We start from the raw sequence: 16,223 nt of genomic DNA on the forward strand, positions 1-16,223 counted from the left end.
TTTGGGAGGGACAGGAGTGGGTAATAGAGTACTGGCCTGGCACTGGCCTGGCACTGGCCTGGCACTGGCCTGGCAGCGAGAAAGTTGCAGCTGCATCTTCCCAAGGATGAGCCCCCGGACTGCAGATCACTGCAGTGTTGCTGCCCTCTGACTCTTGCGATCATCTTTCCCAACAACACGAGACTTTATGACTCTTCTCAAGTTGGGCCCATAGACCCATACCTAGCAGGACCTCCCTACTAAAAACATTCTGCAGTCTTAAGCTTAGTACTCATAATTTCCAGTCTGGACTCAAACAAACTTACAAACTCTCATGGGGTCCAACACAGTGTCCAGAGAACCCATAATGATCCCCTCATCCTGTTACACAATGACAGAAAACATTTCAAGCCCTAATAACTCATGCATGAGGAATAATACATAAGAGGACACCCAAGGACCCACCAGACACAAGGCACCGTATTTTCATTTACAGTGACCCAGGCAAAACACTGAAATCTCCAAAAACTACTAAAAAGAGAGATATTTCCAATGATGCACATGCCCCAGTGAGACCCCAACATCTTCCAAGGCAACACTCCAGATTCTCTTTGCATCTTTCCAAGTGCATATGAAACTTTCTTCACTTGCAACACCAAATACTCAAAGATACCAAAGTTAACGCAAAAAATGATCCCTGAGATTTTCCCTATATTACTCTATTGGTGGCACGATGATGCTTGCCCTCCTAAAAGAGCCAACAAAAGTCAGTGTGTGGAGTGGATGCTGGGGGGCACCCTCTAGATCCAGCCCCTGAAGACCAAGGCACCCATCCTCCTCCACCCAGAGCTCCCTGTGGGCTCTGCTCAGGCCAGGGTTCTAACAGTGGAGGATAACATTTCTCTCAGCCGAATTCCACTTTCTTCACTGCTGCTCACGTACGATCATGAGTTATCACATCAAACCCATGCAGGCAACGTCAGCCTCAGCACTGATGTCCCAGGGAACCTGAGCTAAGACACTAGGGCACCTCAAACCATTCCATGCAGGTTCTCCAACAAACCCACTTTCAGGTTCTCCAGCCTGAACTGAGACATTCCTTTCCAACAGATCCACACAGCCCTCGATCCCGTAACTACAGTTGGGACAGGTGCCCACACCATTCACTGGGCTCATCTTGATGCCCACACTGGCTGCCAGGTCCCTCCTGCAGCCCCCTACAGGCTCCCCTCCGCCTTCCCCATTTTTCTACCTCTTCTCCATGCATGATTGACTAAACGCGACTGAAAGGCACAGGGACTTCTCGGCAAAGGGATCAAAACAGGAATACACACAAGCTGCCACCCAAAGGAGACTGGGCATTCAGTGTGAAAATCAAGAAGCTGGCCCTCTGGGCTTCCCTGGTGGCGCAGTGGCTGGGAGTCCACCTGCCAATGCAAGGGACACAGGTTTGAGCCCTGGTCCAGGAAGATCCCACATGCCGTGGAGCAACTGAGCCCATGCGCCACAACTACTGAGCCTGCGCACCACAACTACCAAAGCCCGCGCGCCTAGAGCCCGTGCTCCGCAACAGGAGAGGCCACCGCAATGAGAAGCCCGCGCACCACAATGAAGGGTAGCCCCCGCTTGCCGCAATTAGAGAAAGCCCGTGCGCAGCAACAAAGACCCAGTGCAGCCAAAAATAAATAAATAAAATAAATAAATTTATTTTTTAAAAAACAGAAAAAAGAAAAAAAAAAAAAGAAACTGGCCCTCCTGGGAAAGTCTGCCACCACCTGGGGACATTATGGAGTCCGGGTACAAAGGCATCTGAGGTCAGGGAGGACGTCTCAAAGAGAGGGTCCCTGGGTCTCAGTTTCCTGTTGTCCCCACTCACACCTACTTGGAAGATGTTCTAGCTCTTTGAGGGCTGCCTCCTTCATGCCCCGTTAGGTTCTCCTTCTGCCCCCCCTTAGCGCAATGACACCGCTACCGCTGACTCTGAGCAGATGAGCTGCTGGAAGGCAAAGCTCCTGTGCAAGGTGGCGCCTGGATGGGCACAGCCTGGAACACTGGGGGCTACAGCAGGGCAGTGACACAGCACACTAAACACGGGGACACCTCAGGACACTGCATGAGGACATCCATGGGCTTCTTAGGACTTCCTATATTTTGGGGCTCTTCTTTTGAGTAATTTAGTAGCCACATGGGGTAAAGATCAATTACAGCTGGAATGCAGGAACCATCCTCATCACCTGCCCTGTTCTCTTGGTCTCCCTTGAGGATTATCCAGCCCAACCCACAGTCCTAACGTCTAAAGACATCTCCAATATCAGGTACTGCAGCCATCCCGGGAAGGAGAGGAACACTGTGAGCCCTTAAATAAAGGGTAACCAGGAAAGACTCAGAATAATCAATGGAGAAAGGCTTTCAGATGAGGGTGATTGACTTTAAAGGCAATAAAACCTGGTTAAAATGACAGAGATTGTCAAGGCAGGATGGGGAGCCCTCTCTGAGCCTAGACCTGAAGGGGGACAAAGGGCCTGAGCCATGGTGATTTAATAACATAAGGTAAGAGCGGAAACTAACATCTGAGACAGATGGTGTTTGGAAACAGAGAAAAGGTGAAGGTGACCAGAGCAGAGTGAACCATGAGAAAAGCTCCCAGGATGAGACTGGGGACACTGGCAGGGTCCTGAGGATGACACAGGGCTGAGTAGCCACAGTGAGGAGTCGGGATTTTGTCTTGAGGACAAATGGAAGCCAGTGGAGGTCTGAGTGTCAGGAAGTGACAAAATCTCCCTTGAGATCTATCCTTAGTCGTGGAAGACACCTGATGATATTCTTGCTGACTCTGAGCCTAGCTTCCTGCCTCCATCCTACTGTTTTTTCTTTTAGTTTTTCATTTTGGGAGGTCTGGGATCCATTTAAAATTCTAATTACAAGTGGACACTCCCTCCAAGAAGAACTGCCGCACACAGACACATGCCCAATCTGGCCAATCATTTCAGGGCTCAGAGTTACCCAGGCTGAGAGTTTCTGGTCTAGTCTCTCATCTCCATGTTACAAGTGGGCTCCCTGAGGCCCAGACGGGAGATATTTATGACAAGGTCTGAGCTGAGTGAACAGAACCGGGTGTAACTGAATTCTGAAAAGGTCACCTGGTGGGCAAGTGGGCACAGTTTGTCTTTATCAACCATCCCATTTAACACCAGGACCATCTTTCATGTGCCTGAACAAAGGAAACTTCTCTTTCAAGGTTCGATCACACTGATACCAAGCAGGTAATTCTTCTTTATCAGAAGATTGCAGTAAAATATTTTAAAAACACAGAATTGCAAATATATATCCACTGGTGCAGAAAACATTGTAAGGGATCAGCTTAGAAATAAGATCTGAGCAATCCTTTTCATCGTGAGTAGAGGGACGTTGTTGAAGGAAGGTTCCAAGTCAATCCCACCCATCCTTCCTCATTTGCACAGAAGAGTCAAAAGGGACGTGAGGGAAACATCTTCATATCACCTCATAGCTCACTATTTTCACTATTTTACCGATCACAGAAAACGGAAAAAAAGGAACATTAGACTAACTGGTTACACTAGGTTTTGACTGTTACTGTAAAAGATCATTGACATCTTTGCCAAGTACTCCTCAAAATAGTCTAAAGTTATTTCTACTTACCAAAGAAAATTTCAAATATATTAGACGAAGAGAAGAAAGCACTCAGGCGAGGAATGAATCTGAAACAAATTTGAAAAAGAAATGTGTGTATTAGTTTTAATCTAAAAATCTGGTATCAAAGTTTTAAAACAAAAACTGAGGGTATATCACATTTGGAAAAGAATGACATGACTAGAATACTGGAGACTAAAAAAGCTTATTTCAGAAGTTAAAAATGATTTATAGGAAAGAAGAAATTGAATGAACTAAGATTTATTCCAAGCTACAAAAAGAACCATATGTAAAGAAAGAAAAAAGAAAAATGTAAATCCATTAAAAAAAACAATGTTGCCTTAAAAAGCCACCACATAGTGACAGTCAGTCATTTCTTGCCCACTTCTCCTCTCCCCTGACTTCTACCCCATGTCAGGAAAAGGTATGGGAGTGACAACTGAGTGAATCAAGTCACTGCCTGCTGGCTCAGCAGGGTTTGCAAATGGAAGTTATCTTCTGATACAAATAATAACAAAAGGCACAAGCCTTATTGACAGGAGTTTTGCAATTCTCATCCTCACCTGTATAATTTTAAATGTATTAGATTCTAAAGACACGAATCAATATCATCACAACTTAATCATCCACATCCAAACAACTCACCATCCACCTGGATCCAGTTTACCCTCTCTACTTTTACTAGGTGTTTCCATTTCATTCTTTTCACCTGTCTCCCTATTTCATCTTGGTCTCTGTCTCTTACTTATTCCCCTCTGCACTCCTGCTGTTTCTCCCCTCACACCTGTCCTGCCCCACTCTGCAACTTATTCCCCTTCGAGATGCTCTTTCTCTCCAACCTTTCTGATTTCGTCAAAAATCTGTAGGTATTTCTGCCTCTTGTTTGCCTCATCTCTGCCCTCCGGGTTACACTCCTTCTCTCCCTGTTACTCTCCCTTCCTCCCCACTCGCTGGCACCCCAGGTGGCTGTTCTTTCTTCCTCTGCTCTTGTCATCCTTTGGCTTCTTTCTCTGCCAGCACCATGACGCACTGAAGTCCATGGTTCCACGTTTTATCCTCTCCACGTCTGACCTACCTCACCACCGTTCGCCTCCCCCTCCTCCAGGGCAGCTCTCCCTTTGTTGTTTTCCAATCCCTGGAGATTTGGCTTTTTCATTTACTTCTCTATTTCATTCACCTGCTACTTTCAAGGCTTAATCTCTTTCATTTTACTACCTCTTTGCAAGTCCCTCAGCCACCCTCTACGTTCCCATCGGTTCTCCCTCATGCTTTTCTCCTTCGCAGTTTTAATCTTTCTCTCTCAGTCGCTCAGTTTCTGCTTCTCCTGATGCCCCCCGCCCATTTACTGGGCTGGAGACTGAATGAGATGCCCGCGAACCGGAAGAGCACATTTTTCAATAGAGCTGAATATGACACGGAACAACACTAGGTGTCACACGTCCGGCCCAGGTCATCTCCCCCAACGCGGGGTGAGTGGAAGGGCTGACCAGGAAGGGGAGGCCAGAGAAGCAGAAGGACCGGCCCGAGGAGCAGGCGAGGACAGAGGGGCTGGGAGGGAGGGAGGGGGTCTCAGGAGAAGGGCGGGCTCTGCAGAACCCCAGGACCGGGGAGAGGACGCGGCCTCGCCGGGAGCGGGGCGGCCGGCGCTGCCCTCCAGGGCCGAGAGGGCGAGGCTGCGGGGCGCGCATGCACCTCGCGGAAGAGGACTTTACAGGGGTAGAGCGGAGGTAGTAAAGGGTTTTAAACAGGAAAATGTCGCCAAAGACGGTGTCTAAGTGGACCGAAGGCTGAAAAAGCCAAGGGAACGGACCAGCCTCAGAAAAAATTAAAACCCAAACGAAAAGATACCCGACCTGCAACTGCAACGTCTGGATTTACTCTGGGACGGCTGCGGCGGGGGGTGGGGGTGAGGGGTCGCTGCACAAATTTACACTGGAAAGAAACTTACGCTCCGCTCCGCGGCCTTGGCTCCGCACTCTCCGCTCTCCGCGTCCCTAGGAAAAGGCTACTGGCTTTAGAGGCAGGGCTTCCGGGGCGGGGCCTGGGCGGAGCGCCAGCGACGAGGGGCGGGGCGAGGAGAGCGCCCAGGTCTGCGCACTGAGCGCGGGAGGGAGGGGCAGGGAGCAGGGCGGGGTTGGTGCGCCTGTTACCTTGACTGCGTTCCTTTAAGTTACTGGCTGTAACAGTTTTCACGTAAAAGCTTACGGCTGTGTGGGCCAGTTATGTCGGAAGCCAAGATATTTCCTCTTAAGACTAAAAGGGTTTAATAAAAACCTATTTCTCACAGCAGGTTGTTCTGACGTCCTGCTAGTGAGGCTGAAGCAATTCACTGGTCTGGGAACTTGGGTCTCCAGGAGCGGAGAGGCAGGGGTTGACGTGGGCCATTAGTTGGATCCAGGAACACTTCCTAAATTGGAATTAATTTAAGCAGCTTTAAGAAATAAGAATGGGACTACTCTCTGTATTACAAATACAAATAACAAATACAAAACTCCCCCTGGGCAGAAATGGGCTATTTCATACTGACACCCTACAAAACTGCTTTTCGTTTTCTATTGCCCATTCACGCAGAAGGGCAAACTCAACATAGTGCTTGAGTTCCACAAACTCAGGGACAGTACCTGGAGGTCTGAGATGGAAGACTAAGACGTGATCATTTAGGTCACTAAAAATTGCCTTAAAAACAGCAATACATTTTTTTTAATTGTTATAAACTGCATTATTCTTTTATCCAATGTGTTTTATTTGCCTTTCTAAAACCAACTCTGTAAACAGTGACATATGAGAGTTGTATAAGCAACACTTTATACAGTGACAAACATCACTGAATAAGTTTAAGCTGTAGAGCATAAGTAACTGACATATACTGTGAAATGATTATCACAATAAGTTTAGTTAGCATCCAGAATTTCATACAGATAACATAAAAAGAAAGCAAAATAGAAGAAAAAACTTCTTTTTCTTTTGATAAGAACTGCATTACTGTTTAAAAAACTTACTCTATTCCATACTTGGGAGAATTACTTTTAAGTATCTTTCCCAAAAACTTTTAATGAAATTCTACCTAAATACATAATAACACAATGTAATTTCAAATTGATTATATGTTCATTATGCACGTAATTAGAATTTTTCACTTTTTATTTCCAAATTATAATATATTTTAGTTTTTTATTTTCTATTTCTTAAAGTTTTGTCAAGGGTGGGTAACAAAGCCTGAAAAATAACAGTCTTCAGAAGACACTGGGATTTATTTCCATTTAAAGAATAATTAAGTCGCAATATTTCTAACCGCATTTAGTAGGGAGGTATATTCTCTTTAATTGGAACCCTAAAGAAAGTAAAACTAGATTACCAAATATACTGTAACTTCATTTCGACCCCCAATATTTTTAAGGCAGTATGTTAGATAACATCTACTATAAACTATGCTTTATCACATCCCTATATGTGAAACATTTCAACCAGAGAGACATGGGAATCCATTGAAATAGGATGATGTTTACATAGGGAAATTAGCATACTTAAAGTATTTTCAGGTAAAATGAGCAGACTGTCCTGGTGTATAACTCACAGTAAGTTTAATTATCATGCATCATCTCATATAGATAAAATGAAGAGAAATCAAAATAGGAGAAAAAAACTTTTCTTTGATGAGAACTGCATTATTCATTTTTTTAAAGGTTTTTTTTTAAATGTGTACCATTTTTAAAGTCTTTATTCAATTTGTTACAATACTGCTTCTGTTTTATGTTTTGGTTTTTTGGCCCCAAGGCACGTGGGATCATAGCTCCCCATCGAACCCGCAAGCCCCTGCACTGGAAGGTGAAGTCTTAACCACTGGACTGCCAGGGAAGTCCCCGTTATTCTTTAAAATACTTACTCTATGCCACACCTGTGATGAATTACCTTGTGAACATATATGGTGACTAAAAAATTCCTTTTAAAAAAAAAGCAAAATAAAAAGATCTTAGAAGAACAAAATACGCCTAAGCTAGCAGAAGGTAGGAAAAAGGATTAGATACAAATGAAATGTAGAATAAAACCAGAGAAAATGACAACAGTACAACACCGTTATTTGAAAAGGATAACAAAACTGACAAATCCTTATCCAGATTAACAACAAAGGGAAGACTCAAATGATTGAATCAGAAATCAAAGCGGGGACATTATAGCAGATTACAACTGATTCTTCAGAAATTTTTTAAAAAATTTAGAAGAAAATATTTAGACAATTCTATGCCTAAATATCAGATAACCTAGAAGAAATGGATAAATCCATACAGAACACAACCTACCAAGACAGAATTATAAAGAAATTAAAAATCTGAACAAGCCTATAACTTTTAAGGAGATTGAACCAGTATTCAAAAACCATTCAGCAAAGGAAAGCCAGATAGCTTCACTGCAAAATTCAACCCAACATTTATAAACAATTAAGACCAACCTTCCAAGGACTTCCCTAGTGGTGCAATGGTTAAGAATCTGCCTGCCAATGGATACATGGTTCGATCCCTGGTCCAGGAAGATCTCACATGCCACAGAGCGAGTAAGCCTGTGCACCACAACTACTGAAGCCCTCATGCCGCAACTACTGAGACCACAAGCTCTAGGGCCCATGTGCCACAACTATTGAGCCCACATGCTGCAACTACCGAAGCCCGCACGCCTAGAGTCCATGCTCCGCAACAAGAGAAGCCACCACAATGAGAAGCCCTCGCACCACAACAAAGAGTAGCCCCAACTCACCACAACTAGAGAAAGCCTGCGTGCAAAATGAAGACCCAACCCAGCCCCTCAGAAAACAGAGCAACCTTCCTTAACATCTTCCTGAAAATAGTGAAGAAAAGGGAACCGTTCTAAATTCCCTCTACGAATCCAGAATTACTCTAATACCAAAGTCAGACAAAGATACTACAAGAAAACCAAAGAATAAAATTTCTAATGAATAACGATGCAAAAATAAGTAATAGTAAGCAAAAATCAACACATTTAGGGCTTCCCTGGTGGCGCAGTGGTTGAGAATCCATCTGCCAAGGCAGGGGACATGGGTTCGAGCCCTTGTCCGGGAAGATCCAACATGCTGCAGAGCAACAAAGCCCATGCACCACAACTACTGAGCCTGTGCTCCAGAGCCCGTGAGCCACAACTACAGAGCCCACGTGCCGCAACTACTGAAGCCCACGCACCTAGAGTCCATGCTCCACAACGAGAAGCCACTGCAATGAGAAGCCCACGCACCACAACAAAGAGTAGCCCCCGCTCACCACAACTAGAGAAAGCCCGTGCACAGCAACAAAGACCCAATGCAGCTGAAAATAAATAAATAAATAATTTTTGAAAATCAACACATTTAAAAAGACTATTATGACTAAGGGGAATATATTCTTTTTTTTCTGTATTTTTTAAAAATTTATTTGGTTGAAGTATACTTGATTCACAATGTTCTGTTAATTTCTGTTGTATAGCAAAGTGATTCACTTATACATACAATACATATATTCTTTTCATATTCTTTTCCATTATGGTTATTAAGGATATTGAATATCGTTCCGTGTGCTATATAATAAACCAATGGAACAGAACAGAATGCCGCAAAATAATCCTTTCCATTATGTAAAGTGTTTTGACGAGGGTACCAAGACTACACAAAGAGGAAAGGACAGTCTCACTAACAAATGGTGCTGGGAAACTAGATATCTACCAGCAAAAGAAGGAAGCTGGAACCTTACCTGCATCAAACGCAGAAATTCGGTGTGCCAAATGATACCATCAACAGAGTGAAAAGACAACCTCTGAGGGATGGAGGTGACGAAAGTCATTTAAAGAACACCCACGTGTCAGAGATTTAGGTTGATTTCATAGGTGAAGACCAATGATGGAATAAAATATCTTCTAGCCCTGAGGTCTCTTTCTGAACTTTCCATTCCACTCCCGACCACTGAGATTTTGAAGTCAGTGACTCACTCATTTAGCTTCAATGCATTATAATAAGCCTGAACATATTTCCTCTAATACGTCTTTTCCAGAATTTACCAGGCATTCTTGCATATGAATACATAACTTCCAAGTGCAGATTCTTTACTTCTGATTTACAGAGGGTGACAGAGGGGGTTGTTGAAACTTATGATCTTACAGCCTATTGGTCAGAAGCACGGGTGATAACGTACATTTGTGCTGCCATCTGAAGTGTGTTGAGAGGGATGGCAGTCCTGTGAGATCTGTAGGATCTCATGCAATCTCAGTACAGCCAGTGTCAGAACTGAGTTGAATTGTAGGATACACAGCTGGTGTCCCAGGAATTGCTTGTTGTGCAGAAAACTCCTCACACATTGGTGACCAAAAGTGTCAGAAGTGTTCTATGTGAGGGTGTTGTGGTGTGAGACATAGGAGACACAGAGGAAAGAAACACACAGTAGGAAGAAATGGATCTTTCCCTCCACAGGAGGAAGAAAATCAAGTTTTTCCTTTGTAAGAACACCCAACATAATGAGATAATTTTTCAAGATCTTCCAAGTACTTTATCAAGACAAACCATATTCTTGGCCATCAAACAAGTCTTGATAAATTATAAGAAATCAAGTTATACAAAATATTTCTATAACCACAATGGAAAAAACAGAAATCAATAACCAAAAAATATCTGGAAAAACAAATATATGGAAAATAATGACCTACTAATGAACAAGGCTGGAACAAGGAAGAAATTACAAAGGCAATTAGCATGTATTCTCAACTGAATGAAAATGAAAACAGAACATATGAAATTTACAACTGACCAGTACTTCAGGAGAAATTAAAAACTTGAAAATGGATAGCAATTTATTAAAACATCTGAAAACCGAAGGGCTCTTTCTTTTTTGTTTGTTTGTTTGCTAGGGTTTTGGTTATTTTGGTTATTAATGTGAACTTCCTGCTTGGCATGGGACTTAAGTCCATAACTGAGTTCATCCAGTTCTGAGGCTTACATAGGCAGGGGAAGGCAGGACCAGGTAAAAGGGCAAGTCTTGAGGTTATTTACAAACATTTGATTATGATACACCACTTTGAAATGTTATAACTGAGAACACATAGGCCATTGAGGGTAGTTGGACTACAAAAAGTAATATATTTCTAGATAAAATAAAAATGAATGGCTATTCTAATGGGAAGAGAAAACAGAAATTGGAAGGTATGAGGGTAATTATTTAGGAAAAGAATTCTTGACATCAAGAGGTCAAAGGTGAAACGATTCCTGGAGATAATACGTTATTACCTGTAACCTTGACTTTGGGAGGTTAAGGTGGGGATGAAAAAACAAAAGGTCACTGAAAGTGTACCAGTCAGCTTTCTAAAAGTTTTGCTGTGGTGACAAATATTCCTGAATTCTCACTGGATTATAACAACAAATATGTACTGCTTCCTCATATGACCTCCATCATTATTCACCTCTTGCTTATTTCTATAATTCAATTCTGTCATTAAGGGTAAAATTTCAGTGTACCCAAGAACATTCTTGCAGTAGAGAGGAAACGGGGTTATATGGAACAAACAAAGACTTTGAAAGCTTCCATGTAAAGTTGAAACATGCCATTCTTTTTTTTTTTTAAATATCTTTATTGGAGTAAAATTGCTTTACAATGGTATGTTAGTTTCTGCTGTATAACAAAGTGAATCAGCTATACATATACATATATCCCCATATCCCCTCCCTCTTGCATTTCCCTCCCACCCTGCCTATCCCACCCCTCTAGGTGAACACAAAGCACCTAGCTGATCTCCCTGTGCTTTGTGGCTGCTTCCCACTAGCTATCTATTTTATATTTGTTAGTGTATATATGTCATTGCCACTCTCTCACTTCGTCCCAGCTTACCCTTTCCCCTCCTCATGTCCTCAAGTCCATTCTCTACATCTGCGTCTTTATTCCTGTCCTGCTCTTAGGTTCTTCAGAACCTTTTTTTTTTTTAGATTCCATATGTATGTGTTAGCATATGGTATTTGTTTTTCTCTTTCTGACTTACTTCACTCTGTATGATAGTCTCTAGGTCCATCCACCTCACTACAAATAACTGTTTCATTTCTTTTTATGGCTAAGTAATATTCCATTGTATATATGTGCCACATTTCTTTATCTATTCATCTGTCGATGGACACTTAGGTTGCTTCCATGTCCTGGCTATTGTAAATAGAACTGCAACGAACATTGTGGTACATGACTCTTTTTGAATTATGGTTTTCTCAGGGTATATGCCCAGTAGTGGGATTGCTGGGTCACATGGTAGTTTTATTTTTAGTTTTTTAAGGAACCTCCATACTGTTCTCCATAGTGGCTGTTATCAATTTACATTCCTACCAACAGTGCAAGCGGGTTCCCTTGTCTCCACACCCTCTCCAGCATTTATTGTTTGTAGATTTTTTGATGATGGCCATTCTGACTGGTGTGAGGTGATACCTCATTGTAGTTTTGATTTGCATTTCTCTAATCATTAGCGATGTTGAGTGTCATTTCATGTGTTTGCTGGCAATCTGTATATCTTCTTTGGAGAAATGTCTATTTAGGTCTTCTGCCTATTTTTGGATTGGGTTGTTTGTTTTTTTGATATTGAGCTGCATGAGCTGCTTGTATATTTTGGAGATTAATCCTTTGTCAGTTGTTTGTTTGTAAATATTTTCTCCCATTCTGAGGGTTGTCTTCTCATCCTGTTTATGGTTTCCTTTGCTGTGCAAAGCTTTTAAGTTTCATTAGGTCCCATTTGTTTATTTTTGTTTTTATTTCCATTTCTCTAGGAGATGGGTCAAAAAGGATGTTGCTGTGATTTATATCAGAGTGTTCTGCCTAAGTTTTCCTCTAAGAGTTTTATAGTGTCTGGCCTTACATTTAGGTCTTTAATCCATTTTGAGTTTATTTTTGTGTATGGTGTTCTAATTTCATTCTTTACATGTAGCTGTCCAGTTTTCCCAGCACCACTTAAAAACATGCCATTCTATTCACACCAAATGGGCCAAGGAACTCAAATGACCAAGCTTGCATAAAATAGGGAGGGAAGAGCAATCCTCTCAAAGGGATGGAAGGGTTGCCTATGTCAATTGGCCAAGCTTGATATCAAAGGGCAGACATGCATGATTTCACAGGAGGGTGATAAATGACTGGAAATAATATTGCAATATGTGATTAGTACAGCTTCATCAGAAAGAAGTTCCTAGCCACAGCAATTGGACAAGAAAAATAAAAGGAATCCAAATTGGGAAGAAGTAAAACTGTCACTGTTGGCAGATGACATAATACTATACATAGAAAATCCTAAAGATGCCACCAGAAAACTACTGGAGCTCACCAATGAACAGGGTAAAGTAGCAGGGTACAAAATTAATATACAGAAATCTGTTGCATTTGAATACAGTAAAACCAAAATATCAGAAAGTGAAATTAAGGAAACAATCCCATTTACCATTGCACTAAAAAGAATAAAATACCTAAGAATAAACCTACCTAAGGAGGCAAAAGACCTGTATTCAGAAAATTATAAGATACTGATGAAAGAAATCAAAGATGACACAAACAGACAGAAAGATATACCGAATCCTTCTCCTAGAGTAATGGAAACAGAAGCAAAAATAAACAAATGGGACCTAATGAAACTTAAAAGCTTTTGCAAAGCAAAGGAAACCACAAACAAAATGAAAGAACAACCTACAGAATGGGAGAAAATATTTGCAAATGAGACAACCAACAATGGATTAATTTCCAAAATATACAATGGCTTATATAGCTCAATATCAAAAAACCAAACAACCCAATCAAAAAATGGGCAGAAAACCTGAATAAACATCTCTCCAAAGAAGACATACACATGGCCAAAAGGCACATGAAATGATGCTCAACATCACTAATTATTAGAGAAATGCAAATAAAAACTACGAGGTACCACCTCACACCGGTCAGAATAGCTATCATTAAAACATCTGCAAATAATAAATGCTGGAGAGGGTGTGGAGAAACAGGAACCCTTGTACACTGTTGGTGGGAGTGTAAATTGGTGCAGCCACTTTGGAAAACAGTATTGAGAGTCCTTAAAAAACTAAAAATAGAGTTACCATATGATCCAGCAATCCCACTCCTGTGCATATATCCAGAAAAATGAAAACTCTACTTCAAAAAGACATATATACTCCAATGTGCATCACGACACTATTTACAATAGCCAAGACACAAAAGCAACCTAAATGTCCATCAACAGATGAATGGATAAAGAAGATGTGGTATACACATGTATACAACGTGATATTACTCAGCCATAAAAGACAATGAGAGAATGCCATTTGCAGCAACATGGATGGACCTAGAGATTTTCATACTAAGTGAAGTAAGTCACATGGAGAAAGACAAATATCACATGATATCACTTATATGTGGAGTCTGAAATAATGATACAAGTGAACTTATTTATAAAACGGAAACAGACTTAGAGACAGTAAAAACAAACTTATGGTTACCAAAGGGGAAACGAGGGGAGGGATAAATTAGGAATGTGAGATTAACATATACACACTCTCTATATAAAATAGATAATCGACAAGGAACTATTGTGTAGCACAGGGAACAATATTCAATATCTCATAATAAACTATAATGGGAAAGGATCAGAAAAAAATATACATATAAGTGAATCACTTTGTGGTAGATCTGAAACATGGTAAATCAACTATACTTCAATAAAAAAATACATAAAAGAAAGTTGTCTTTACTTCCTTCACACACAAAATACATTCACCTCAGTTCCAACTGAAACGAAAAAAAAAAAATGTCTATACGAATACAACTTCCATCACCAGTGAGGATCTCATAATGGTCTCATGAGATCCCTCTTGCTTGGAAAACAGCTTGTTCATTCATAATGTCAGGTCTTGATTGTAATATTACATCAAGGGAAGCTGAAAACAAAATGCCATACTACTATCTTTTCTGCTACTGAAAGGATATCTAGGGGAGATCACACTACTCCCAGGAAACATGTGCAAAAATCTGGACAAACCTTTTAGTGTCACAACTGGGGTAGTGCTTCTGGTGTCTAGTGTGTACAGTCCAGTGATGTTGGTAAACATCCTACAATGCATGGAATAGCTTCACACAACAAAGATTTATCTCATTCACAATGTCAACAGAGTCAAAAAGTTATACCATGTAAACATGAACTGAAAGGAAAGAGGAGTGTCTTCTTAATAGCAGATAAAATAAAGTTCAGAGAAAACAAAATTACCAAGGGTAACAGCAAATGACATAATGAAAAAAGGGCCAATCTACCATGAAGACCACACAATCCTAAGTGTATACGCACAAAAGAACAGCAGCAAAATTTGTGAAGCAACAACTGATAGAACTGAAAGGATCAATACACAAATCCACAATTATACCTTGAGATTTTGATACATCTCTCTCAGTAATTGATAGAACAAGGACAAAGAAAAGCACCTTACATGGATGAACTCCATACCACCATCAAATCATGGGACAGAATCAAGATTTTTAGGATAACATTAAAAAACAGCAGATTACACATTATTTTCAAAAATATGTCAGGATACATAAAACACAGCAATATCTTTTTGGATGCATCCCCAGTAGCCAACTCCCACATTGAGGTTTGTCTTAGAACAGGCTGGTTGACATGAAATCTCATAGGCATTCTTCCAATTATATCTGAGTCAAAATCCTGAGGATGATTCGTAGCTCTTATCACTATGACCTGGCACCTGTGATCAGTACCCAATCCATCCCAAAGACTCATCAACTGAGCAACTGAGCTATCATCACGGCTGTAGCTTCATGGTCAGAACTTGAACGTTTTCGTAGAAAGGAGTCAATTTCATCTATAAAGATGATGGAAGACTGTGGCTTCATGGCAAGGGAGAAAACAGCAGCAGCTAGTTTCTGAGATTCTCCATACCACTTACTGGTCAGTGTTGAAGGCTGAAGGTTAAGAAAACAACAACCTGCTTTTTTGGCTGTAGCCTTGGTAATCAATGTTCTACCACAGCATGGAGGCGCATAGAGAAAAACACCTTTTGGAGGCTGCAGAAGCTTGGAATTTTCAAACAAATGTTTCTTTTTGATAGGTAAGATGACTGTATCTTTCAGATCCGTAATGACATCATTTAAACCTCCTATATCACTCCAAGTAACATACGTGTTCAGATGGTCTAGTTGATGAGCAGCAATACCCATTTCATATTCTGAAAGCTTCACATTTTTCACTCCAATTGGCTTCATTAATTTTTCTGCCTGTTTCAGAGCTTTTGCTTTCTGATTGGATCAATTGCATCCATAATCCATTCGATTGTAAAGTATGTTATTGCATCAAATATCATCAAACAGAAAATTAAACCAACACCATTCCGACTCAGGGGACGAGAAAAGGCTTCAGCATGTTCCATCTAGATTGTTAACAGTCGCATAAAGAACAGGCAATTGTTAACACCACCATCCTCTGCGAAAGGGTGCCTAGGCTTGAAAAACCACATCCATTTTTGCACCAGGTCGTACCAGTGCCTGTGCAACAATCAGACCTGGCTCATTCTGGCCACCTTCACCTAGGACCGTGGTTCTGAGGTCACC

At 41.3% G+C, this 16,223-nt stretch overlaps 1 protein-coding gene and 1 pseudogene across 10 annotated transcripts in view; both read right to left on the bottom strand.

Moving 5' to 3' along the window:
- LOC137753006 (zinc finger protein 665-like) overlaps window positions 1-5,640 on the bottom strand; it is an 82,468-nt gene extending 76,828 nt beyond the window's left edge. For all 10 annotated transcript variants that reach the window (XR_011071350.1, XR_011071344.1, XR_011071348.1 and 7 more), the window contains exons 1-2: window positions 5,579-5,640; window positions 3,640-3,698 (exon numbers count right to left, since the gene is read on the bottom strand). The gene's annotated coding sequence lies outside the window, so the exon portion shown is untranslated. The remainder of the gene's footprint in view (window positions 1-3,639; window positions 3,699-5,578) is intronic.
- Window positions 5,641-15,081: 9,441 nt separating this feature from the next.
- On the bottom strand, window positions 15,082-16,048 carry LOC137752479 (outer mitochondrial transmembrane helix translocase pseudogene; annotated as a pseudogene).
- Window positions 16,049-16,223: the final 175 nt, after the last annotated feature.

This window comes from Eschrichtius robustus, chromosome 19 (assembly GCF_028021215.1).
Source record: "Eschrichtius robustus isolate mEscRob2 chromosome 19, mEscRob2.pri, whole genome shotgun sequence".
Lineage (NCBI taxonomy): Eukaryota > Metazoa > Chordata > Mammalia > Artiodactyla > Eschrichtiidae > Eschrichtius > Eschrichtius robustus.